At 44.2% G+C, this 25,282-nt stretch overlaps 1 protein-coding gene and 1 long non-coding RNA gene across 2 annotated transcripts in view; both read right to left on the reverse strand.

The window, feature by feature from the left end:
• The window catches only part of LOC146210161 (WD repeat and HMG-box DNA-binding protein 1-like), a 335,137-nt gene that overhangs the window by 40,135 nt on the left and 269,720 nt on the right, over positions 1-25,282 (reverse strand). The gene's annotated exons all lie outside the window — the stretch shown is intronic.
• LOC146210162 (uncharacterized) lies at positions 20,421-23,611 on the reverse strand. Its single transcript, XR_014703513.1, has 2 exons — positions 23,323-23,611; positions 20,421-20,532 (listed from the first exon to the last, which is right to left on the reverse strand). It is a non-coding gene; the product is annotated as an uncharacterized LOC146210162 (long non-coding RNA).

Genomic DNA, 25,282 nt, shown 5'->3' on the forward strand with positions numbered 1-25,282 from the left:
CCATTACCGTGAGCAACGGACCTTTTCTGGCAAGGCTGGCGAAGACGTGGACGAGTGGCTCACCAGTTACCAGCGGGTGAGCAAGTGCAATCACTGGGATTCCGCAGTAAAGCTGGCAAATGTTTTTTTTTCTTAGACTCCACAGCCCTGACATGGTTTGAAAATCATGAAGCGTCCCTAACGAGCTGGGATAGTTTTGAAGAGGAGATTCGAAATTGTCTTGGGGATACCTCGGCAAAACGGAAATTCGCTAAGCAGACTTTATTCCAGCGAGCCCAAGTGCCTGGCGAAACATGAACAATGTACATTGAAAAGGTCCTGACACTCTGCAAAGCGGTGAATCAGAGCATGATCAATCACTGTCGTACGTTCGAAATTCGGCCGTTTGCCTTACGTGACCACTGTTGCAAGCGTGGATTCTCACGAGCATTCACATGAGCTTCCGCATTTGGCTGTTCTGAACCTCAGTGCAATCCCCTGTGACAGCTGCTCCCTACAGGCAGCTCCCATTCAGTGCTATTCTTCTTGGGATTTTACCGCTCCTCCTCCTGTCTGTGACCCCCGAAACGACTCCTACGGCCCTGCTCCCCTAGTTTGCTCCCACTACAGTGCACCACCTCCTCCGCAACGACCCCAGCGGCTAGACTTTGCTGATCGCGTCGATCTTACTATTATTTGGACTGTGCTAGTAACCCCCCCCCTCCCCGTTTTTCTCCGCCACCAGGAACTAGCGTGTGCGGCCTATAGAGGTGCGGTTGCCAGGTCATCGCTATTGCGAATTCCTCTACCGGTCGTTACGCTAAAGAACCGCTTGGAAGTTTCAGTGAATGGTGTTTGTGGATCCTTAGTGGAGCCTTAGTGAATCAGGGTGCTACAGTTTTCGTGATGAGCTTAGATTTTAAGAACCGCCTCGGCCGCAAAATTATGTTTGGTTGGGATGGAAGTGACTTATTTCAAGGTGTAGGGGGAGAATTGTTGGTTGCGCTTGGTATTTGTAATGGAAATGCAGCGATCACTGGACACGAGTTTAGAACTGAATTTATGGTGCTCCCTCGCTCTACGCACGACGTTATTCTAATGGCGATTTCCACTGGTCGATCGGAGCTGGGCGCCCGAGCCGACCTAAAGCGCTACAGAGCGAATCAGCCTTGGTCGACCAGCGGAACGTGTAGAGCGCGCGGCGGAAGTAAAGCTGAGCCGGTTTCGAACGTTGTAGCCGCATCCCAGCGCCAAAATGTTTGCGGTTGATAAATAGGCAGGAGTGCGGCACTCAACAACTTGCTTTCTCATTTTTTTAACGCTGCAGACGTTTTTCGATAGACGCACTTCGACATATTCGCGCAAAAAACGATGACATCCAGCGTCCTCTGCCGATGTCGCTGAAACGGTCAAAAACAGCCAAAAGAATCCAGCAGCATCCGGAAGTGACCGCGTCAGCGACTAGGACTTCCGGCGAGATCCGGCTTCGGTCGGCGGATCGAGCTGGAGCGTCCCGAGTTGCCCCGAACGACCAGCGGAATACGCGCAACCTATCTTGGTCGACCAGTGGAAATCGAAATCGTCGTCCCGGAGCAACAAAACGTGCTCCGTAGCGACCAGTGGAAATCGTCATAAGAGACGACTTTTTACAGCAGTGTGGCGCCACTCTCGACTTCAACAGTGGGGAGATATCAATAAGCCCCATCCTTCGATCGGCCCTCATAGAAGAATCGCCGTGGGCTGTCCAAGCGTTTACTGTCTTCGAGGATAAAGTCGTTTCGGCGATGTCTGCCATCTTCGTCCCAGTTGTGTCCTCGAGCGCGGTTATTTATTTATTTTTATTTATTTACAATATACTGCAGACCCTTTGGTGGGCCCAAGCGGGAGTGGCAACAATAATATTATTACATTATATATAAAGACAAAAATTATACACAGCTAGAACACAATAATCATCGCAGCCAGGGGTAGAAAAATCGAACATTTTGTACAATAATCAAATGAAAAACGTCAGTGAAATCGGCAGTACAAGGGAAAAAAAATTGTTATTTAAAACACACAAATATTTAAAGCAGCAACACAATAACAGGTTAGTCAAGGTAGTCAAGACTAAATTAGGTCAATCGAGTCGATGCTATTTAGTAGGTGAGGTGGCAGCCGGTTCCAGTCTTCTATAGTACGAGGAAAAAAGGAATATTTAAAAGCGTTTACTCTAGAATTGTATGGAGTTAAATAATGTTCGTGACGATTTCTTATCAGACGGGTGTTTAACGGTTTCAGGTAAGGCTAGGAGTTTATTAACAATTTATTGTGTTTCAGCACGAACAGAAGTTTGAGTCTTTGAATCTTTCTTCGTAATTCGAGTGTTGGGATGTTATGTTGCTTCATTAGTTCGGTTGGTGAATCCAATGCACGATACTTGGAAAAAGTAAAACGAACAGCTTTGCATTGGATCATTTCCGGTGCGTGAATGTTGAGTTTTGTGTACGGGTCCCAAACAGTGGAGGCATATTCAAGCTTGGTTCTTATGATTGACGAGTATGCTAACAGCTTTACATTAGGCCGAGCTTGCTTTAGTTTGTGTCGTAAAAGCGATAGCTTTTTAAATGAGGATGTGCATATGTTAGAAACATGTCGGTTCCAATTAAGTTTATTAGTTATAGTGACTCCAAGGTATTTGTATTCGCTGACTTCAGTTAAAGGATGAGACGGAAGATTGTACTGGAATGAATGTGTGATTCGCTTATTTGTTATTTTCATGAAGACCGTTTTATCTGTGTTAAGTTTCATATCCCACTCACTGCACCATTCTTGAATTTTATTAAGGCTAGAGTTAAGGAGTAATTGGTCACTAAGATCGTTAATTTCATGAAAAAGAACGCAATCGTCTGCAAAGAGCCGAATTTGAATCGGGTCAGCTATTGCATTGATATTATCATTAATATAAATGAGAAACAACAGCGGCCCGAGTACGCTACCTTGTGGCACCCCTGATGTTAGTGGAAGTGGTTTAGAGAAATGATCACCTATGCAAACAACTTGAGTTCGGTTAGTCAGATATGAAGACACCCAGCTAATTATGAAGTTTGGAAGACCGATCAGATGAAGCTTGTGAATTAGCTTAAGGTGCGAAAGTAGATCAAATGCTTTACTGAAATACAAAAATATAGCATCAACCTGGCCTTATTTATTCAAAACACTTGCAAAATTATGGATAACAGAGGTAAGCTGTGTTACAGTAGAAAAACCCTTCCTAAATCCATGCTGATAAGAAGACAAGACATTATTTTCAGTTAGAAATTTAGTAATTTCATAGGCGATAATATGTTCAACTAATTTACAGCAACTTGAAGTAATGGAAATTGGGCGATAATTAGATACCATTTGTGAGTCTCCCTTCTTAAACACCGGCACAACGCGTGCTGTTTTCCAGTCAGAAGGAAGGCTAGCAGATGATATTAGGCATTAAGAATTATAACCAAACATTTGGAAATGGCTTCAGCATAGCGACGAAGAAAACTGTTAGGTATGCCGTCAGGTCCTGGTGATGTCTTTGTTTTGAGATTTAACAACATAGCAAACACACCAGAAGGTGACCCAATGTCTGGGACAATCAAGCATGCATGATTAACATAGTGCTCATATGTAGAATGCTCAGAAAACACACTACGAAAATGGCAATGAAATTTCTCTGCAACGAATGTTTTTTGACGAGGACCACGCGTCATGCAGTATTTGATCAATTGATTTTTTCTTTCTGCATAACGTTTTCCAGAATTCATTTGGTGCAGATCGAATAAACTTCGGCAAGGTATGCTTGAAATAATACTCTTTGGATTCCCCAATGGCCTTATTAAGTTCTGATTGCTTAGCTTGTATAATGCTACGACAGGTGCTCCCTCGTCTTAACAGCTTAATTTTTCTAGTTAAATGCAAGATTTATAGAGTAATCCAGGGCGATTCTTTGCCAGATTTCTTTATTTTATCTGGAATGAATGTATCAAGGCAGTACCTGCACACGTCCTTGAATTTATTCCAAAAATCAGGAACGTTAGTTCCATGAAAGCTGTCAATTTCGAAGTTTAGGTGATCTAGCACACTTTCATCCTGGGCGCGAGAGACATCTTTAATAGAAATGAGTTTTGGGGAAGGCAAGCAGGAAGGTAATTGTTAGGGACAGGAAAAATAAACCATGTGATCCGAAATGCCTTGTTCAATAGAGACAGAATACTGATCAAGTGACCTACTTGCAAAAATGAGGTCAAGCACAGAGTGACAGGTTCCCTGGACACGAGTGGGCTCTTTAGCCACTTGTTGCATGGCTAAACATAATATCACACAAATGCCCACACTGCACTCCTAAGCTTGGATCGGGAAAAATGCAACTCCAGTTTATTTCTGGCAGGTTGAAGTCACCCACCAGAAGCATCTTGTCATGACGAAAATTATTCATATGGTCAGCCAAATCTTTTAGAAACTGCGGCGGAGAATCAGGTGCGCGATAGACAGCAAACAATAACAAAGAATTGCCCCAACAAAAAAGTTTCAAGGAAACGCTTTCGTGGCCATCAATTTGCTGGACAGGAAAAGTTTTGATAGTGTTTTCAACCAGAACCGCCACACCCCCACCCCTTAAGGATCTGTCTCGGCGAAATACCTGATATAGGCAACCTGCAGTGGCCAGGCGGCGCTAGTGGAGCGCAGCGTTCAGCGCCGCCAACGGCGGCGCCGAGTAATCTGAGTAGGCCGGCGCGGTCGGGTTGCGTTCGCGTTGTACGGGTGGAATCATCTCGGCTCTCATTTTCTGCGGTTTTAAGGCAATCGAATGTCTTCAGAGCTACTTCCGAAAACCAATACTGGCGAAAGGACACCGCCTGTTCGAGGAATGGTCATGTTTAAAACGTGAACGGTGTCGACGTCACCGCGAAGTGCGCGCCGCTCGCGACGGAACACCCGCGCGCACAGCTTTGAATGTCGCGTGAGTAGACGGAATTTTTTTTAACGAAATTCATTCTCTCAGGGCATTAGTCGGATATGTGATGATGAATTCATAAATAATTAAATGAATAAAAAATGTTGTAAACGTAGCTTTTCATTCACCTATTGCGTTCACACCTCATACCCAAACATTGAAAGTGCAGAGAGAACCTGAGAAGAGATTGATCGCCGTTTCTTCTTTTTTTGTTCTTGCTGTTTGATTACAGCAGCATAATAATTTCCTCGCGGGTTTGCTTTAAAGTTTAATACCATGACGAACACTTTTGTTCGTGGTGCACCTTTCGACAGTGCCGCGGAAGTTACAGGAGGCATGGTGCGGTACCCGCTACGGATGTCGTGGCGATTGCAAGCACTGTGCGGTTGTAGCGTGCGTCATCAACGAAAACTGTGCGTGCCGGGGGCGGGGAGTAGGGGGCCTCCTACACCGCTGGAAAAATAAAGCCCTAAACAACAACAATAACTGGCATGCATTTTGTATCTCCGTACCTCAAGCTTGGGGAAAGCCGGCGGAAAATGCTGGCACTCAACGGCAAAGCTTTCGTAACGGAGGTCGTTAAGAGTTAGAATTTTTTACTGTTGTTACTAATGATGAAATATTCTATCGTCTGAGACAAGAGACTCTTGAGTAGCTTGAGCAGTCGGTTAAAGAAATATTTAACGCGGAACAATAGAACGAAGTTCCATTCTCAGCGTACACAGTATCACGGGCCTCTACACTCCGCCACTTCAACTTTTTCAGCACCTTAAGAACTAATTTACAGATAAATATGCTTATTGAAATATGTAATTGGAAGTTTTGAAGATATTTTGGCTTTGTGGTTCCGAATAGACACCGCATTAGAAATCCGGTTCACAGATCCACGAACATTTTTTTTTTTATTTCGCCTCCGTTGAAATGCGGCTGGAATACGATGCTGCGGCTGCACGGCTTTGTTGATTTTCTGGACGTATGCCACTCGATCTTGCACAGCATATACCAGTACACGCCAAATTTTACAGCGCGTACTGAGTAGTGTGCCCCCACCAGCGTGCGACTCCCCGAGTCAGAAGTTTATACCGTTTCCTCCGCTCACGGGCAATCGTCTTATTTTAGCTTCTTGGCGTCTGTACGCCAATGGCCCAATAACAAAACAAATTTCAGTTACATTACTCTCTCGCAGCCAATATCTCCTTCTCTCATCATTCTCCCAAGGTTCTCCCAGCAAGCGGTACGCTTAGGTCTCCTTCGTGATTGTGGTAGTCTTTCTCGCCGCCCTTTCGCTTACTTTTATTCTTGTTCACATCCGTAGTAGTCGAAGCATCGCACGAGACCACTGAAGTCACTAAATGAGTAAATCACACTCACTGGGATAACAAAACGCGAACGCAGAAGGAACACAGCGGCCGCAACATATACGGCGTCAGCTTCTGCGCCGACTCAGTATTAGCTCCCGTCGGCCGCCAGGTGGCGCCACATGTCTCAGCAAACTCCATTGCAGGTTGCCTATGAGGGCGGAAACACGTCGGCGTCATCTATATCTTCGCGTAGCCATGTCTCGGTGATAGCGACTATATGAGGATCATAACCTAAAATGATAGTTTCCGACTGGTCACTTTTATTTGAGATACTGTGAGCATTTATGTTTAATAATTTCAATGTCTTCATATTGGGTGGCGGAAGTCATGGCGTTTCTGTTGGCCTTTTCTGACTATCAGGTAGTCTGACTTGTAGAACACCCCACCAACTCGTAGTTTATCGTTTATTAGTGTAACTTTTCTTTTTTGACCTTTTTCAAGCTTGGCGCTGTCCCACAGCAGTTTTCGAATCCTAAGCTTGTTCTTCGAGTAATCATTTTGGATGGATACTTTTGAACCTTTAGGTTTACGAACATTTCTCCGGATTTCTTGTTTTTCGTTATAATCTTGAAAACATGCAATTACTGGCCTCTGTTCGCCGGACTTTCCAAGCCTGTGGATTCTACCAACTGAGGTGCACGCGACGCCCAGTTTCTTTAAGAAGATCTCAGTGCAAATTTTTTCTTTCAGAACAAAGTCAGTTTCGTCAGCTTCATCTTCTGTTACACCAAAAACGATCAGATTTGACCTCATACTTCTGTCCTTGAGGTCATTAACTTTAGCTTGAAGCCAAGATATTGGAGTGCTTCTATTTTTTCATTTGATCGGGTTTCCAATCTAACAAGCTTTGAGCGGAAGTCAGTTATCAGCGCTTCCATATTAGTCTGCTGAATTCGAAGAGCCGCTACATATTCTGCAAGTTTATTTTGTCCTGCCAATAATTGCTTGAATAGGTCCTGAGTACTGGGTTCACACATGGGTGGTCCGGGATTTGTTTCCACATCGCCACAAAGGACAAGCTTACAAACGCAATACGCGTGATATGCAATGCATATACATCGTTTTGGGCACGGCAGAACCAAAAGGCAAATGCAATCACTTCTAATAGTACAGTAAGAAGCACAAACCTGGAAAAAGCAGAAGGAAGGCGCATGAGGCCACATGCCTGGTCCGCCGTGCCCTCTGAATACGAAGCCTTGCGGACAGTCTTTTAAAGCCTTGCAGGTTGAGGTGTCATGGTCCCGAGGTGGCGCTAACTCTGGGTGCGGCGCAGCGCTGTCATTCCTGACGTCACTGATTGGACGAAATCGGCGAAGCGGGATCCGTGATGTGGCGTTTTCCTGGTTCCACGTGCCGATAGACGACGCAATTTGAGAGTTTGAAGCTCCGGTCAGACCAAGCAGCAATGCCTGGAAAAAGCAGAAGGAAGGCAGATGAGGCCACATGCCGTTGCCTGGTCCGCCGTGCCCTCTGAATACGAAGCCTTGCGGACAGTCTTTTAAAGCCTTGCAGGTTGAGGTGTCATGGTCCCGAGGTGGCGCTAACTCTGGGTGCGGCGCAGCGCTGTCATTCCTGACGTCACTGATTGGACGAAATCGGCGAAGCGGGATCCGTGATGCGGCGTTTTCCTGGGTGCACGTGCCGATAGACGACGCAATTTGAGAGTTTGAAGCTCCGGTCAGACCAAGCAGCAATGCCTGAAAAAAGCAGAAGGAAGGTGGATGAGGCCACATGCCGTTGCCTGGTCCGCCGTGCCCACTCCTGCCTTCGACGCTCTGGTGGAACCCGTTTCCTTTACCGGGGCCAAAAAGAGTATGTTGGTGCCCCTGAGCGTTGTTCGTGTGAACGAGGGCCGTGCCACGCTTTGGACTGTCAACCATTCCAGATTCAGTACTTGGACATCAGACTTGTGCTTCACGAATACCATACGTGTTGGTTTTATAGGACACGAGGGGCAAAACCCAGGCAGCACATTTCATCGGCCCAATAATGGGGATTGATTGGGGATTACTGGCCCACAAGTGGCCCAATGGTGCCATTGAGCTACCAATAATGTGCAGCCACGCTATACCATAATCATTATTGGCCCAGTGAACTTCACCCATATCCGTTATTGGCATTCAACCGGCTAACAGCGGTCAATAATGCCCATTCATATTGAACAGTTTGCCATTATTGTATACAGAATGAGGCAGCCTGGTCATTATTGGCCAACCACCTGCAATGGTTTGCCGATATCTTCCGCACCATGGTATGACCTGGTAAATATTGTCCGGTCAATAACAGCGGCTTCTCAATATTGAATATGTCTAGGCATACAGTGGTCAATAATGTCCAACTAACTTTGGCGGCTTTCTAACATTGTAATATCTTGGTTTCTAGTGGTCGATATTGTCTAATGTGCTTGATGGCTGGCCAGCATTGCACATATCATGGCATAGCTTGGCTAATATTGTCCGGCCATTATGATTGCCTCGTCAACATTGAATATATTTTGGCATACATTGGTCAATATTGCCCCACCAGCTTTGGTGGCATCCTAACATTGTATATATATCTTGGATTATAGTGGTCAATATTGCCTAATGAGGTCTGATGGCTGGCCAGCATTGCACATATAATGGCATGAATAGATTAATAATGTCCGGCCATTATGGTTGTCTTGTCAGCAATAAATAAATCATAGCATATATTGGTCAATAGTGACCCGCCTGTCATGGCGGCCTGCCAACAATGTATACATATGCATTATATTGTTCAATATTGTTCGATGGACTGTGATGGCTAGCCAGCATCGCACCCTAATGGCATAGGTTGGGCAATAATGTTCTGCCAATATGGATGGCTTTTCAACATTGCATATATGTTGACATAAATTGGTCAATATTGTCCCATCAGCTTTGATGGCATCCCAACATTGTATATATCATGGTTTCGAGTGGTCGATATTGTCTAACGAGCTTCGATGGCGGGCCACCTTTGCACATTTCAGGCTTTGGCGGCGCTAAAAAACAGCAGAAGCAGCTCTGACCGACACAGACATTTCTAATGCTTGTGTCCCAATACGACAGTGTTTTGGGGCTAATTTCGTCCCAAATAAATTTTTCGCTGGCCCGGACATCACTTTACGTTCACCTGTAGAAGATATTCATACGCCATACGGAATTTGGGCCACCATATATATAACGTTTATTGGGATTAATGTATAGATTGTCCTAAAATGTTTGACTGAGCTGACCAGACAAAATGCACAGAAGTGCCGATCACAGAAAATGTAGAATATATTTTTCTGAATACATTTTTCGTGATTCGCTAATTGTTGTGGATGACCTGCGATTATACTTGACAATTTTGGTAGAGAACTATTATATTTATGACTTTAGGCACGAATAATTGTTATGTAAAATTCTGCATATAATATCTTCGAGACAATTCCTGCAGACTAGAGGCCCGGATGTCGATCACGCGTGGACGAGCTAACACAGATAGTGTTCCAAAATTTAGCCAAGTGTTTAAAAAATTCTGACAGCACGTGGAATCTACACTAGCAGAAATTAGCGAAGGCGAGAATAATGCTACTGCATACGGTGCATCACGTATCATTATCGTTATCAACTAAACGCAGCGTCATTACCACTGATACTGTCATCATTGTCATTATCACTAATTGCAGCGTCATTCTCTTCGCTATCCTCACGGTAGACAAGGAGAATTATATATGGTGCTAGTTTCGCGTTCCGGGGTTTAGCGCAGTTGGTTAAAGCATTAACTAGGCTAGGAATTCGATTCCCGGTGGAGACGATTTGTTTTTCTGATCTCGTCAAATCAGGATGATTGAAAGTGATTGACACATCAATGCACAGATCCGATGCACAGATATATCCATGCAGAGATCCTGAACACATCTCGCGCACAACTCTCGCGCACGGGATTTCTTTCCATGGGCCTATTTATACGCATACGAGTGCACAAGCATACGCGCACGCTCGAGCACACATCTGATCTGACAAGCAAAAGTTGAATAGATGCGTGTCCGCGAAAAAAATCCTGCGCAGTCAAGAAACGCAAGGTATTCAAATGCAAAGAACGCAACAGAACATGTGTGTCGCTTGAACAAACACCAGGGATTACGTTTGGATAGTAAACGCAGAAACGATCGAATATATCCGGTGAATCCACATCCTTTAAACGTTTGTCCATGATTGGGAACACGCACGCGTAGCATCATTATTTCCGCCATTTTTACGTGATGGAAAGAAACCCAACATGTTCAAGCTATAGCAGAGGTGGGAGAGATCGATCGCGCTATCCAATCAAACACTCACTGCATGATTCGCCATTACCCTAGCTGTTTCCGGCATTCAGCATAACCATCGACTATACCACGCCTCAGTACTAGCTGTTCTTATAGACAGATATGTTGGGCTGCTTTCAAGGCCTTCGAGTTCTAATATCTACTAAACACAAATTTGTACTGTACTCTTTTGCGCTCTGCTGTGTGCTTCAGCAACAGACAAAGACTGGACGACTTTGGCCATCGGTGCAGCAGCGCATAAAATATCTCAGCTCAAAGAAAAAATACAAGCAACATATATTCTACGCTATGCCTAGCTAATTCACTTGACAAGAAAAGAAATCTGAAATGTCCTGGAATGGTTCGTATTCTAATGCGACGCAAATCGCACACTGCCAAAAAGTAGTGTACATGTAAAATATAACAAAAAAATCAACAGCACTGCATGGGAAAAGGCAAACGAAAAAAAAAATAAAAATTTAAAACAATTACCTACAGTGTAATGAATGCGCGCACATGAGTCGCCAGCATATATGGTAACAAAATTGAAATTGCATAATAACGATGTTCTTTACGGAAATTATTTTTGTTCGAAAGCTGTAATATATGGCTCATAATGATGCATTTGACCACAGCGTTTGACAGCGCTCTCCTAAGCATTGTTCAGAAACTATTCTTCAAACATTCATTGCCTTGTTATCCAACCATGTAATCACCGCACCGGAGGCGTTTCCATTCAGAGAACCAAATAATTCTATCCCATCGTGTCATCCAGGCAGCTAATAGCAATTCATATATATATTAAAAGTAATGCGAGTGCGTTACTTTAGCAGTTTTGAGGCATTTTTAGAAAACACCACTCTCGAAGAATTTAACACATGATTGAGAATTAGGTTTCCTTTCTGAAATATTCTGCCGCTTTCACAAGCGCTGCTTCCGCGGGCTGAATGATGATTATACCGCGCTTCTTTCTGAGGACTACCTTGTCCCACGTTCGTAGATATAGTATCAATGTTGACCCTTGCTTTCTTTCTATTTTTTCTTTACTGCCAATTTAGTTCTTCAGATCTTAGCTCGTCGAGTATTTTGTATTTCTTGGTGCTTTATATGCCCACGCTAAGTTCTACGCGGATTTTTTCTTGTTCTAAATGTCCACCTGATTTGAAAACAAAAATAAAAACGAATAACATTGAAATTTTTAACCTTGAAGTACCCGTAGTTGTGGTCGTTTTCGCTTTTCTTTTCCTTAATAGGAATACAGCAAGTATACGGGCTGTTGCATCGCTCAGTTCCGCGTGATGACGTTTCAAGAGCACACCGTCATGAACAGCGACCTGTGTGCCATCTTTAATAAAAAAAATATGTCCATTTGTTCGAACCGAGGAAGATTCCGTGAAAACTGAAGATTGTTTTACGTTTGTGATTACTATTTGAAAAACGTATTTTGCATTAACAAAAAGAAAAATACCGAAATTATCATTCCACTGAAAATGTTACCGAGGCGACCAAAGAGCTCCGAACGCACTCCTCGTTGTTTTAGCGAAGCCATGGGCAAACCTCTGCGCATTCCTCCTTACACACTTGGCGCAAAGAACATATGGTTTCTATTCTCTCGTCCTTTCGTCTCCTCTCCGCCCGAGGGCCTTGACTAAAGCAATTCTCCAAACCGCTTTCAACTACCCGTCTTGTAGCCTTTTCTCCCCGTGAAGCAGTCATCGCGGAAGGGCAGCTACCTTCACTGCCCTCTCTTTCCTCCCGGCTAGGCAGGCGTTGCTCACAATGCCCCCCACTCTACTCCCCCTCACTCTTCACTTCCTTCCCGCCAACTTTCCTGGCCGGCAGCCTCTGGGCTCACGCGGTCCCGCGGGACCTCTTTCATTTCTCTCGCCCCCTTTCGAGCTTTATGCCTGCTCTTTCTACAGATCTCAAGCAAAACAAAAAAAAATGAGAGAGAGAGAGAAAACACAACAATCCTTCTGCCCCCTTCCAACCGTGCTTCGAAACTCGACACAAGTGGCACGGCCGGTCTCGAGGGAGAGCGCGTTTCTCTCCCTCGAGACCGGCCGTGCAAGCGGCTGATTCAGAGGCGTCTCGTCGGCCACACAATCCCCACCCGCTCGAGCCGCTTCAGCTCCCGCAGCTTTGGACAGCGGAACCGAAAAACCAAGCCTTGTGAAAGTTCCGATTCGTTTTAATGGCCGTGCCTGAAAGAGGATATTTGTGAGTACCACCAGCATTTTAAGTTGTTTGTTCATAACTGAGCTCTCTGAGATTATTTCTTGCTTTGTCTCCTTGTAAGATCGCTACTTTTTCTTACCAGGTGTATAAAGTACATCCCTGGGATGTACTTTGCGTGGCAACATTCATTTTGGATTGTTGCAACTGAGGTCTGCGAATCTGCGCTAGCCGTATGGTAAGATACTTTTTTTTTGCATGATTTGGTGCTGTATGTTGTCAGCCTTGATCATCATGTCAATAACCGATATGCTTGCGAGAACGGAAAGTCATTTATTTCGACCGCACCACGCCAGTCAGTTCTGAACTGTAATTTCAGCGCACTATTTTGTATGCATAAACTCTGGTCATAATGACAAAATTTACGGCGCAGAGGTGGCCAATTTGTATTGCAAAATAAAAACGTGGTCCTGTAAAACATGACACGTGTTTTGTGTGATTTTTCAGGTTATAACTTCATCGCCCATGTGTTGAGTGTCTGAAGTGATCAGTTTCTTTTAAATACTATATTCAAACTTGAGAGTTAAGTTGAGCTTTCTGGAACATGATTTTTAGTTGCGAGCGAATATTTAATATTGTAATTTGCCGTTATGAATGCGCTATTGGAATGGTCTAAACGACGCGTAGCTTATTCACGTGTTTGATCTTTCTCTTGCGCTAATTCCGTGTAGTAGAAGTGTCATAAAACAGCCGCTTAAAATAGGTTATTTACAGTTGCAACCATAGTTCTTATACTTTACCACACGTACAAACTTGTTCCCACAACAAACGTGATGCTAAGCTACGGATTTCTTTATTTTTTCAGTTCGAGTGTATCATACAAACCCCAAAGCATCTGTGTGGTACGTTGTTTTGGCTGCAGCTTTGACAACTTTTAAAATGTTCTGTTTGCAGTAATTATGCGGTGCACACTAAATTTAGCAGCCGCGGTCGTAGTGCGACTGCCATTTTTTGTGTCTGTTCTTTCCTTTGTAGTTTCTTTTTAGCTCTTGCGGCAATCTATCCTAACGAAAACTATTCAAGGAAAGCTATTGATCTGAAGCTTCCAGTTATGACGACGTCTTTCTTCTACAGGTGTTCGATCACAAAGGCACTACAAGTATAAGGGGGCAAGCACTGACTACCGTTTAACGAATAGACAACGACAAATATCATTTTGTTTTATGTTTCCAGCGTCAACAACACATCCACATGGGAAGCCGTGCACTGCCAGATGTCGCAACCAATGTAGCCAAGTTAATATGGCCGCCCTCACCAAGCATGCAGCTTATTTCAACCTGAGTAAACCAGAAAAGAAAGTTGCCTGAGGGCCGACAGGTAGTGCTTTATTTTGCATTTTTACTTCGCGGTCTAGCTGTACTTCCACTTTCCAAACGTTTTCTGTCTTAATGGGATTTATGAATGTTGCTTTTATTTCCAGGTGTCATCTGCGAAAGGAAATACATTGTTATGCACGCTGCTCAAGTCCATATCTTTGAAGGCTGCATGGAGCTGCTGCCCCTACAACCGACCACAAAAGAAGCTGCGATGAACGCAGCGCCTTCCTCCAACCTGGGACTTGAGAACACCTTGCCAAGGGACGCAAAAACAGGAGGAGCACTGAAGTCTAAGAGTTCTGCCTAAATATTTCCATGCCCTGTAACACGTGCACACCTAATAAATCACCAAGCAGTGAACCTTTCAGCTGTATTATTTTCTGTGCATGGATATTCTCAGCATGCTTTATTTAAATAAAAAGCTGCATGAAAAATATCTGCACTGCATAAGTAGGGGATGGCTTTGCAGTTGCCTATTAGTCATAGCACGAAAAAGCAACTAGCCGTGGTGCCGGATTGCCAATTGATCTGGCTGGATGCCAATAATGCAAAAGCAGTGGGCAAGATTCAATTGGAAATATTGGGTAGCCGATAACTCTGGCTGGATGCCAGTTGTGAATATCCAGTGAATGAGCATGGATACAAGATATTGGATGGCCACTGAGCTTGGCGGGATGGCCGTGATATAACAACCAGTGAGTGAGCTTGGGTGGAAGATATTGAGTAGCCATTGAGTGCCGTTGAATGCCAGTAAACAAGGTAGTATGCCAATACTGGTTTTGATAGGAGAGCCGATCAAATTGGTTGGCATATATCTTGGCTCTTTGTGCGCCCCAATCAGACGCCAATATTGGGACCAATATATCCCAATATTGGACCATTGGCGATCCATTGACGGCGTGCTGCTTGGGAAGGCCTTCTTCCGTACGACTCCGGTCGTACTAAGTTGATCAAGAGGGGGCTAGCCGTCTCGTGTTTACGGCAGGCGTTGGTCAAATCCTGTCCGAACTTGATGGGCAACAGTGTCAGCCTACAGATTGAGAGATTGAAGCGAAGTGGATATCCGAGGAGCATGCTGATATCTGCGGCTGAAAACTGTTTGCAGAATATGCGACCCCGAACAAGAGAGCGTAAAGATAGTGAAAAGAGGAGACAGGTTGTTGTCCTGCCCTACGTATATGGCATATCACAGGTCTTAAGAAGATAGCCAGCCGATTTGATATTAGGGTCGTGCTGTCCGCACCGAACAAATTAAAGAGTATGCGCAGGAAGATGAATGGAACGAGTGAGACCAAGGAAGAATGCGGCGTACTGCACAAGGAACGCTTTGTCAAATGCCACACAGGTGTTGTGTACAATATCCCCCTGACATGTGGGAAGGCCTATATAAGGCAGACAAGCCGATGCCTCAATGAAAGGCTAAGGGAACATAGAAATTCGTGTGCCGCATTGTCGGCTCCAGGAAACCTGGCGAATTATTGCTCTCGTTGTAAAACGGAAGACGATCAACATGACTCGAGAAGTACCCATTGTGTACCAAGGTTCACCGAAACCAAGGTGCTGGCTGGCGCAAAAGACAGTTTTAAAAGACAGATTATCGAAGCATTCAATATGATTTCGGGGGAAGCTGGGGAATCCGTGAGTGTTCCATCGGTGGGGCTCAACAGGAAGGAGGTGATATTGCTTCGTTCGGACAACACGACAAGAAGACAGACGCAATTTGTCATTATTTTCGTTTTATTTTCGCATTTCTTCTTTTTGTCGTCTTCTTATTTTAACCCTATGCTTTTGTGATGCATTCTTCTTCTTTGTATTACAAATAACAGTCAGTTGGTAGCCAGCGCATCATGGGTGTGAACGTCTTACTTTAGTCTCTTGTGTGTGTGTGTGTGTGTGTGTGTGTGTGTGTGTGTGTGTGTGTGTGTGTGTGTGTGTGTGTGTGTGTGTGTGTGTGTGTGTGTGTGTGTGTGTGTGTGTGTGTGTGTGTGTGTGTGTGTGTGTGTGTGTGTGTGTGTGTGTGTTGGTTGGTTGGTTTGTGGGGTTTAACGTCCCAAAGCAACTCAGGCTATGAGAGACGCCGTAGTGGAGGACTCCGGAAATTTCGACCACCTGGGGTTCTTTAGCGTGCACTGACATCGCACAGCACACGGACGCCTTGCTTTTCGCCTCCACCGAAAAGCTGCCGCCGAGGCCGGGATTCGATCCCGCGTCCTTGGGAACAGTAGTCGAGCGTCGTAACCACTGCGCCACCCCGGCGGGGTGTGTGTGTGTGTGTGTGTGTGTGTGTGTGTGTGTGTGTGTGTGTGTGTGTGTGTGTGTGTGTGTGTGTGTGTGTGTGTGTGTGTGTGTGTGTGTGTGTGTGTGTGTGTGTGTGTGTGTGTGTGTGTGTGTGTGTGTGTGTGTGTGTGTGTGTGTGTGTGTGTGTGTGTGTGTGTGTGTGTGTGTGTGTGTGTGTGTGTGTGTGTGTGTGTGTGTGTGTGTGTGTGTAACCATGTAGCGTCAGTGGTCTACAGAGTCGGCTAGACAACTAGCCCACTTGCAAATACTGCTTAGGCCTGACCCACAGAAGATAGAAGCCGTCAGCTACGTTAAAGAGCTCAAGTCTGTGAAAGAACTCAGGAGCTTCTTGGAACTTTGCTCTTACTTTCGAGGCTTCATCCCCAACTTTGCTGACGTAGCCTACCCGCTCACATGCCTCTTGCAGAAAGATATTCCTTTCAAATGGACTCTTGAATGTGATTGTGCGTTTCACCAGCTCACGTTTCTTCTTACCTCGCGACCCATACTGCGTCATTTCAGCCCGACAGCTCCTACTGAGCTCCACACTGACGCAAGTGGCATCGGCGTGGGCGCTGTGCTCATACAACGGTATGACGGAAATCAACACGTTGTCACTTACGCAAGTCGCACCCTTAGCAAGTCTAAACGTAAACTATACCATGACGGAGCAAGAGTGCCTTGCCGTCGTTTTCGGCGTACAGCGGCTTCGCTCGTACCCTTATGGACGTGTCTTTACAGTCATCACCGATCATCATTCGATTTGCTGGCGGGTGAATCTACGCGACCTCTGCGGTCGTTCGGCCCGCTAGGCATTACGCCTTCAGGAGTTCAACCGTTCAACCTCACAGCGTCGTACAAAAGTGGCCGCCAACACGCTGACGCTGACTGCCTCTCGCGGCTGCCTCTCGCAACTACCCTCTGAGATGACAACTTTGACTACTATCTTGCCGCCGTTTCCGTACAATTTCCGGATCTTGCCACTTTCAGCAAGAACAACGAAAAGATCAAGACAATTGGTACCAAGTTTTTAAAAAGCTTCAGATCCAGCATGTGCGAACCCTTTCTGCATTCGCGATGGTTTGCTGTATGGAAACAATTACTCGTCCAGCGGTGCGCGCTTTCTGCTAGTCGTTCCGGCTAGCCTCTACTCCTCTGTTCTACACGCTATGCGTTACAGCTGGGCACTTGCCACGACTCTTATCCGCATTAAGGAACGTTTCTTCTGACCAAATATGCGTCGAATGACTCAGCATTACGTGAACTTCTGTGTGCAGTGATAGCGGTTCAAACTCCCCACAGCTTCTCCACCGGGCCGCTTGCATCCGCTGACACCACCGACCACACCATATGAGCAAGTGGGTGTTGACCTCATAGACCCGTTTCCACGCTCGTCCAAAGGCAATTGTTGGGTCATCGTGTGGGTTGATCATCTCACGCGTTACTGACGCCTCTTTCTTTCTCCTTCACACTGTCATCCTCCGTCATGGGCCTCCTCGTGTCATTATCAGGGCCCATGGCCGCCACTTTACAGCAGATGTTATGGAACAGCTTCTGCGCTACTGTACTTGCCAGTTGCGTCATTCTACACCGTACCATCCCCAGACAAATGGCCTCGTTGAACGAAAAAACCGGACACTGGCGAATACATAGCGAGACTGTAGCGCAAAGCAGACAGGACACACGAGAAGAACGAACAACACGAGCGCTAATTTCCAACCTTGGGCTTGTTGGTGCGTGAACATAGCGAGACTGTAGCGCAAAGCAGACAGAGGACACACGAGAAGAACGAACAACACGAGCGCTAATTTCCAACCTTGGGCTTGTTGGTGCGTGAACATAGCGAGACTGTAGCGCAAAGCAGACAGAGGACACACGAGAAGAACGAACAACACGAGCGCTAATTTCCAACCTTGGGCTTGTTGGTGCGTGAACATAGCGAGACTGTAGCGCAAAGCAGACAGAGGACACACGAGAAGAACGAACAACACGAGCGCTAATTTCCAACCTTGGGCTTGTTGGTGCGTGAACATAGCGAGCTGTAGCGCAAAGCAGACAGAGGACACACGAGAAGAACGAACAACACGAGCGCTAATTTCCAACCTTGGGCTTGTTGGTGCGTGAACATAGCGAGACTGTAGCGCAAAGCAGACAGGACACACGAGAAGAACGAACAACACGAGCGCTAATTTCCAACCTTGGGCTTGTTGGTGCGTGAACATAGCGAGACTGTAGCGCAAAGCAGACAGAGGACACACGAGAAGAACGAACAACACGAGCGCTAATTTCCAACCTTGGGCTTGTTGGTGCGTGAACATAGCGAGACTGTAGCGCAAAGCAGACAGAGGACACACGAGAAGAACGAACAACACGAGCGCTAATTTCCAACCTTGGGCTTGTTGGTGCGTGAACATAGCGAGACTGTAGCGCAAAGCAGACAGGACACACGAGAAGAACGAACAACACGAGCGCTAATTTCCAACCTTGGGCTTGTTGGTGCGTGAACATAGCGAGACTGTAGCGCAAAGCAGACAGAGGACACACGAGAAGAACGAACAACACGAGCGCTAATTTCCAACCTTGGGCTTGTTGGTGCGTGAACATAGCGAGACTGTAGCGCAAAGCAGACAGAGGACACACGAGAAGAACGAACAACACGAGCGCTAATTTCCAACCTTGGGCTTGTTGGTGCGTGAACATAGCGAGACTGTAGCGCAAAGCAGACAGGACACACGAGAAGAACGAACAACACGAGCGCTAATTTCCAACCTTGGGCTTGTTGGTGCGTGAACATAGCGAGACTGTAGCGCAAAGCAGACAGAGGACACACGAGAAGAACGAACAACACCAGCGCTAATTTCCAACCTTGGGCTTGTTGGTGCGTGAACATAGCGAGACTGTAGCGCAGAGCAGACAGAGGACACACGAGAAGAACGAACAACACGAGCGCTAATTTCCAACCTTGGGCTTGTTGGTGCGTGAACATAGCGAGACTGTAGCGCAAAGCAGACAGGACACACGAGAAGAACGAACAACACGAGCGCTAATTTCCAACCTTGGGCTTGTTGGTGCGTGAACATAGCGAGACTGTAGCGCAAAGCAGACAGAGGACACACGAGAAGAACGAACAACACGAGCGCTAATTTCCAACCTTGGGCTTGTTGGTGCGTGAACATAGCGAGACTGTAGCGCAAAGCAGACAGAGGACACACGAGAAGAACGAACAACACGAGCGCTAATTTCCAACCTTGCACTCTAAAAAAAAAAGTTGTGATCTTAGTCTTTTTGGGGGGTAAACTGCTTGTCGCTGAGCTAACACCTTTTTGGGGTAAGGTTACGCTGTGTCTTGGAAGACTAAGTATTTATACCATTGCATGTAGTGTAACATTACGCTTCTAGTAGCATAAACTTGCACCTTCACAAGCAGTGTAACTGTATTCTACCTAGGCATAACGTTGCACCTTTCATAAAGGCCTATGTTTTAGTCTGTCGATGGTATAAGCATACCCTTGCATCAAAGGTGCAAGTTTGCACCTTGACAACGTAAACTTATCCTGTATGTACAGGTGCAAAGTTACCATTTTAGAGTATAAATTTATATTACGACAAAGAGCCCAAAGTTTTGCACCTTTATGGTGCAAGCTTATACCCCCAGGAGAACGATAACGTTGCCCTCCAAGCAGTTTAAAGTAATGCCATATTACATAGGGTATCTAAGCATCATCTTGTGGTATATATATGCTATCCACACAAGAGTACTATTACCAATCTGCATCGTAAACTTGGTCACCGGAAGCAGGAATAAAGCTAACCAATACATTTCAAGATTTTCTGGAAGAAAAGATTATGCTGAAACATTGCAATATCTTTGTGTTGTCTGGAGTGTGACAGTGAGCAATGTTTCAGGTGAGGTAGGCTGTGTCATGTTGTGTTCAAGCCGTAAGTTATGTTGCAGAGTGAACAAAAAGAATTTACAGAACAATCGGTTAAGATAACATACCATGGTGTTTATTTCACCTCATTATACACCGAAGTTGCAGCAAGGGACTGGATAATCTTCTCCGCACAGTCAGGGCAGGGATGTACCACGTATTTGACCTGCATAGAAAAGAGAACTTGTAATCGGTTACTCACGAAGAAAGTCTCACAAAACATGCTTATGGAGTAATTAATTCACATATAAAAATAACACTGCACAAAGGGCAAGTAAAAAGGAAGACAGATGGAAATAGTGCACCAGTACAGGCTTCCAAGTGTTTATATAATGAGAATTGTGAACTCACACAATATATAGATCAATGAAAATTCTCCGAATCTGAGCTTTACCTGTGCCACTAACACACACATAGACAACTAGCACATTGCAATCTCAGAAAAAATTGACAATATGCTCAATAAGACACAATATACAATGAGACATATTCTTGTTAGGAGCAGGGTCAAGCCATAGGCATCACTGATGTTGGACTACCCAGAGGGTCATTTAAAGAAATATGAATGAAAACATATTGATAAAATAGAAGCTAGCCTAATAAAGGCAAAAGATGTGATTTAAAAAACCCCTCCCTCTACTGGTTCATATGTGCAGTTCTCCTTTTTTTTATCATTAGCTTTTTATGTTACACTTTGTTTTATCACCTTCACTTTCACCTTTGTTGTTTGCTGGTTTCCACTCCAACACCCAAAAATTATAGTTTGCTTTCACACCTGACCATACCAGTGGTCTTGTTTCTAGTCACTATGGTCTCACCCTCCTAGAAAACACTGTCTTTGGTCCTTCATGATATTATCTTACGTTGCCTATAGTGTTAATGTTTTCCTGAGACTACACTGTCTTTAGTCATCTGATCATCCATCACAAGTGACAACTGCAAATCTCTTCTTCTTTTTTTTTGGGGGGGGGGGGGATGGGGGGAGGTTCTTTTGTTCTTGCATTCATTGTCATTTCTCATGAATATAACGAATGAAGCTTGTTCCTGCAGAGCTTGCTCCCGCAGGGGTATGTCTAAGGCCATTCTATTGTTTCTGCCTTTAGTGCAGTTTACATTCCTGGAAAAAGGCATGAATATACCACAGAGGCTATGCCTTATAAAATGCGGGATACCACTTCTGAAAGATGGAACATTTCATGCTAAAAGAGCAATGATAGCAAGGCACATCCAAAGCACCTTCTGCACATGTGCAATACTGCAGTGATGTCACAGATGCAGAATTATGTAAAGCATGGCAATAAAATGCAACTTTTACATAAGTTCATTGCTAGTTTCACACCACACATCAGCTTATGCCGATGCCAAAAACTTCTCGAGACTGCCGTTTCTCTTCAAAACTACATTATCTTGCTCAGGAGGCAAAAAACAATACACTTCAATACCCCTATAATTCCTTGAACAAACCACAAAGCTTGAGATTCTATGTATTGCTGCTTCATGTAATGCTCGCAGCACATGCAGCAGGAATAAAACTTCTCATAAACTGCAATTTGCCAGAACTGTCAACTGCTTATCTCTTTAGATGCCTAACTAATGAAATTATAAATGCTGACCAATATTATACAAGAATGATTATTAAAAAGTGTTTACAACAAATTTCTCGAAGATTATGTTCTTTACCTTTACAGATTGCAAATCATAAACTATGAAGAGACACCCGTGCAGTCTCTGCCGGTGGGTTGTGCAGCAATGTGGACTTTGGGTACCTGGTACAGCTTCAGGATTAGACTTAATTATCTATTCTTTTTGTTTATAAGAGGCAATATGAAAACTGCAAAATTGAAGGCTATTAATGAGAGAGCCTAGCCTAAAACCCTCCTAATCATCTATGTGGTCTAACATAATGAGCATCAAAAATATTCCTTTAAAAGCTTTGTAAGTTGGTTTTTCCACATTACATAACTAAAAAAGGGTGTTGCTGACATTTCTTATTCAGATAATATAGACATATTTTGTGTTTTTGATGATGCAGAAGAAGCTAACATGATTCTGGCAACAATACCAAGTGCAGCAACATTTTTTACATGCAATGTGGGAAAGCAAGACAATAGTTTTCAAATATGCCTTTCCTTGTTCAATATTCTGAACTACATTGCTCTTTAAGAAAATTTAAGAACTGGGCTCACCTATAATATTGGGGACCCTCATTTCTGGTATATAATACTGTCCCCTAAAATTAAAATGCAAAAGTTAAGTCAATTTTGGTTGATTAGCCATTCAACCATTATCGTCTACCACAGACATGTCCACTGTGCTGCACAATCCAGTTCTAATTGTACTGCAAATTTCATTTCATTCATTCTCCCTTTATAGGCCCATAGACATGACATAAGGGGTGGGGGCATATATATATATATATATATATATATATATATATATATATATATTTGTTAAATGGTAGTGGTGGAACACAAGGAAAATACGCTGAGTACAAATGGCACAAAACAATATAAAGAACACAAAAGAAACAATAAAGCTGAAAGTGCTAAAATACCGTCCATTACATATCACCTGCAGTACTTCATTTTTAGTTTCATTCTATTGTGGACATACCTATCAACATAAGAGCATGTGAGTTGTTGAAAATTACACCCATCAGAGAACATAACCTTACTGCTGAGAACCAAGTGCAAACAATTTAAATATTAGGTTTTGAAGGAAAGAAGAAAAGAGGCATACATTAACACCTCACTCAATAAAAAGAAGTCAACATGTTCAGATCGATTACATACTGAAAAATTCCTCCCTTGCTAACTTGCTCAATAGCACTGAATGGTTCCAGGATCAATGTAATGCCAGGGCTATTGCTCCTCAGCATAGAAAAATATGCTTTTTAATAGACATAAAGCAACAATGAACAGACCACAATGCCACAGCTATGTCGAAAAATACATACCACACAAATCTTGCCGTAAGTAGTCGTCCAGCGCTGAAGAAAGCAGGTTGATCTTTAGAAGCAGGAGTAACAGCACTTCTACACCGTATTCCTCCTACTGGCAGGTACGCTGCAGCAAAGGTATCATTCATAACATTAGCATGATACTCGTAACTAGTACATACATAACTATAGTACAAAAAATAATGGCACCACACATGCCAAAACAATGACTCAAATATTTTGACAATGAGCTTAAAAGCTACAACTCCTGTTCCTAGATATATCTGTAACAATATCTGCCACCTCTTTACAGTCGAAGTAACTGCTTAAATAAACTAGAATAGCAGATTTATGACAAACTGCTAGCACAATGACAATACACATTAACTTCAATGAGGGAATGTCTCAGTACCAGTGAATTGTAGTAATGAGTATAACACAATGTCTGACAACAGAAACTACAGAAGGAAAAGAATGTGTTGTTATTCGTCAGGCATAACCTCCTTTCTATGGGTCAGGAGGCTGAAAAGTTCAGAATGGAAATAGCTGAGTAGAAACTATAGCGAATCCCCAAATGAAAAATATTAGTGATATAAAAATTTTCCTTAGCTCGCTAACGAAAATTAGCACATTTAATCAAAATAGCTGTTTGGGCCAGTTGGTTCATACTTACACCCTAAAAGACCAGCGAAAAAAAAAGAAAAAAAAAAGAAAACAGGTACAAAGGAACACAAAACGTATTTCAGTGCCCGTCCTCTCATTTTTTGTTCCTTTGTCCTCGTAATTATTTTTTTTTTTGCGCTGGTCTTTTTATGTACCGATTACAAAAAGAAAGTCAGTCTTAAAGCAGAGAAGGGGTGACACATGGTTTGCTTCAATGCTGAAGACATCTGATCACCAGCTAACCCAGATTTTTCACTTGTTAAGTGATTTGATCGAGTCCAATATTTATTATCAGTTCTTAACATAAGTGATCAGCAAGTTAAATAACACTATTTACTCGCACACGCCCTCAAACACAATGAAACTCAATTGATATGTCACTGTCTGGGCGTGCACCATATTGCACGGCATGAGCGAAAATGGCAACACGCAAGGAGACACACATGGCACGCGACATAAATATTCTCCGACGAGAATCCCAAGCAGTATACATTGAGGCAGATGTCAGTGATCAGCAATATGTGCCACAAAAGTGCGCGTGTCAATTTAAACGCCCCTTTCTGGACGGAAACAATGCTTTGGACTTACCAGCAAGGATAGCAGAGACCAGTTTCAAATTCTTTGAAGAAACGATAGTCTACGTTCTTGCGCAGACAAGACGAAGGACTTGAGCCTGCAGCGAAAAAAAAAAAAAGCGTGAGAAATGTCTTTCCTGCACATTGCGTCACTGCGACAGTATACATGTACACGAATCGGCTCGGTCCCACCTCTGGTCTCGACGCCATCAGCTCAAAACTGCGGGGTTAAATCGGCGTTCTGAAAGCGTGACTTTAGGATATCAAGCGCGCTGCCTTTGAACGTACAGGTTGCTGGCAAAAGAACCGTAAACTTAACCCATCACCCTGCATGCTCTCCCGCATTTACGGCAACGTTCCCGTAAAGCAGCAACAACAGACGATGAAAATCGATTGTAGGCAGCGAGCAAAAATAATGCAGCATGCAAACACGTCAATGCGTATCACCGGGACTGCATTAGCGCTCGTCGACGCATACTTTCGACCGCGGGATATGCTTGTGAGCGTCGTAGACGACTAAAAATGCACCATTAACATCCCGCAAAAAGGTCGTGACCATCTGAAAATTTTGGGATGCGCCGCTCCTCCAGTCTGAACGAGGGAGTGGTATGCTCAGGTTGGGATCCAAGACGTCGTGCTCAGAGGCCGTTTCACAGACAAACAAGCAGCGTCGCGGACGTAAGCAATAACAAAACATGTTCAGGCCAAGTTAAATAGCAGAGAAAAACACGTAAAACGAA

This window comes from Amblyomma maculatum, chromosome 1, assembly GCF_055883805.1.
Source record: "Amblyomma maculatum isolate TAMU_Amacu chromosome 1, ASM5588380v1, whole genome shotgun sequence".
Lineage (NCBI taxonomy): Eukaryota > Metazoa > Arthropoda > Arachnida > Ixodida > Ixodidae > Amblyomma > Amblyomma maculatum.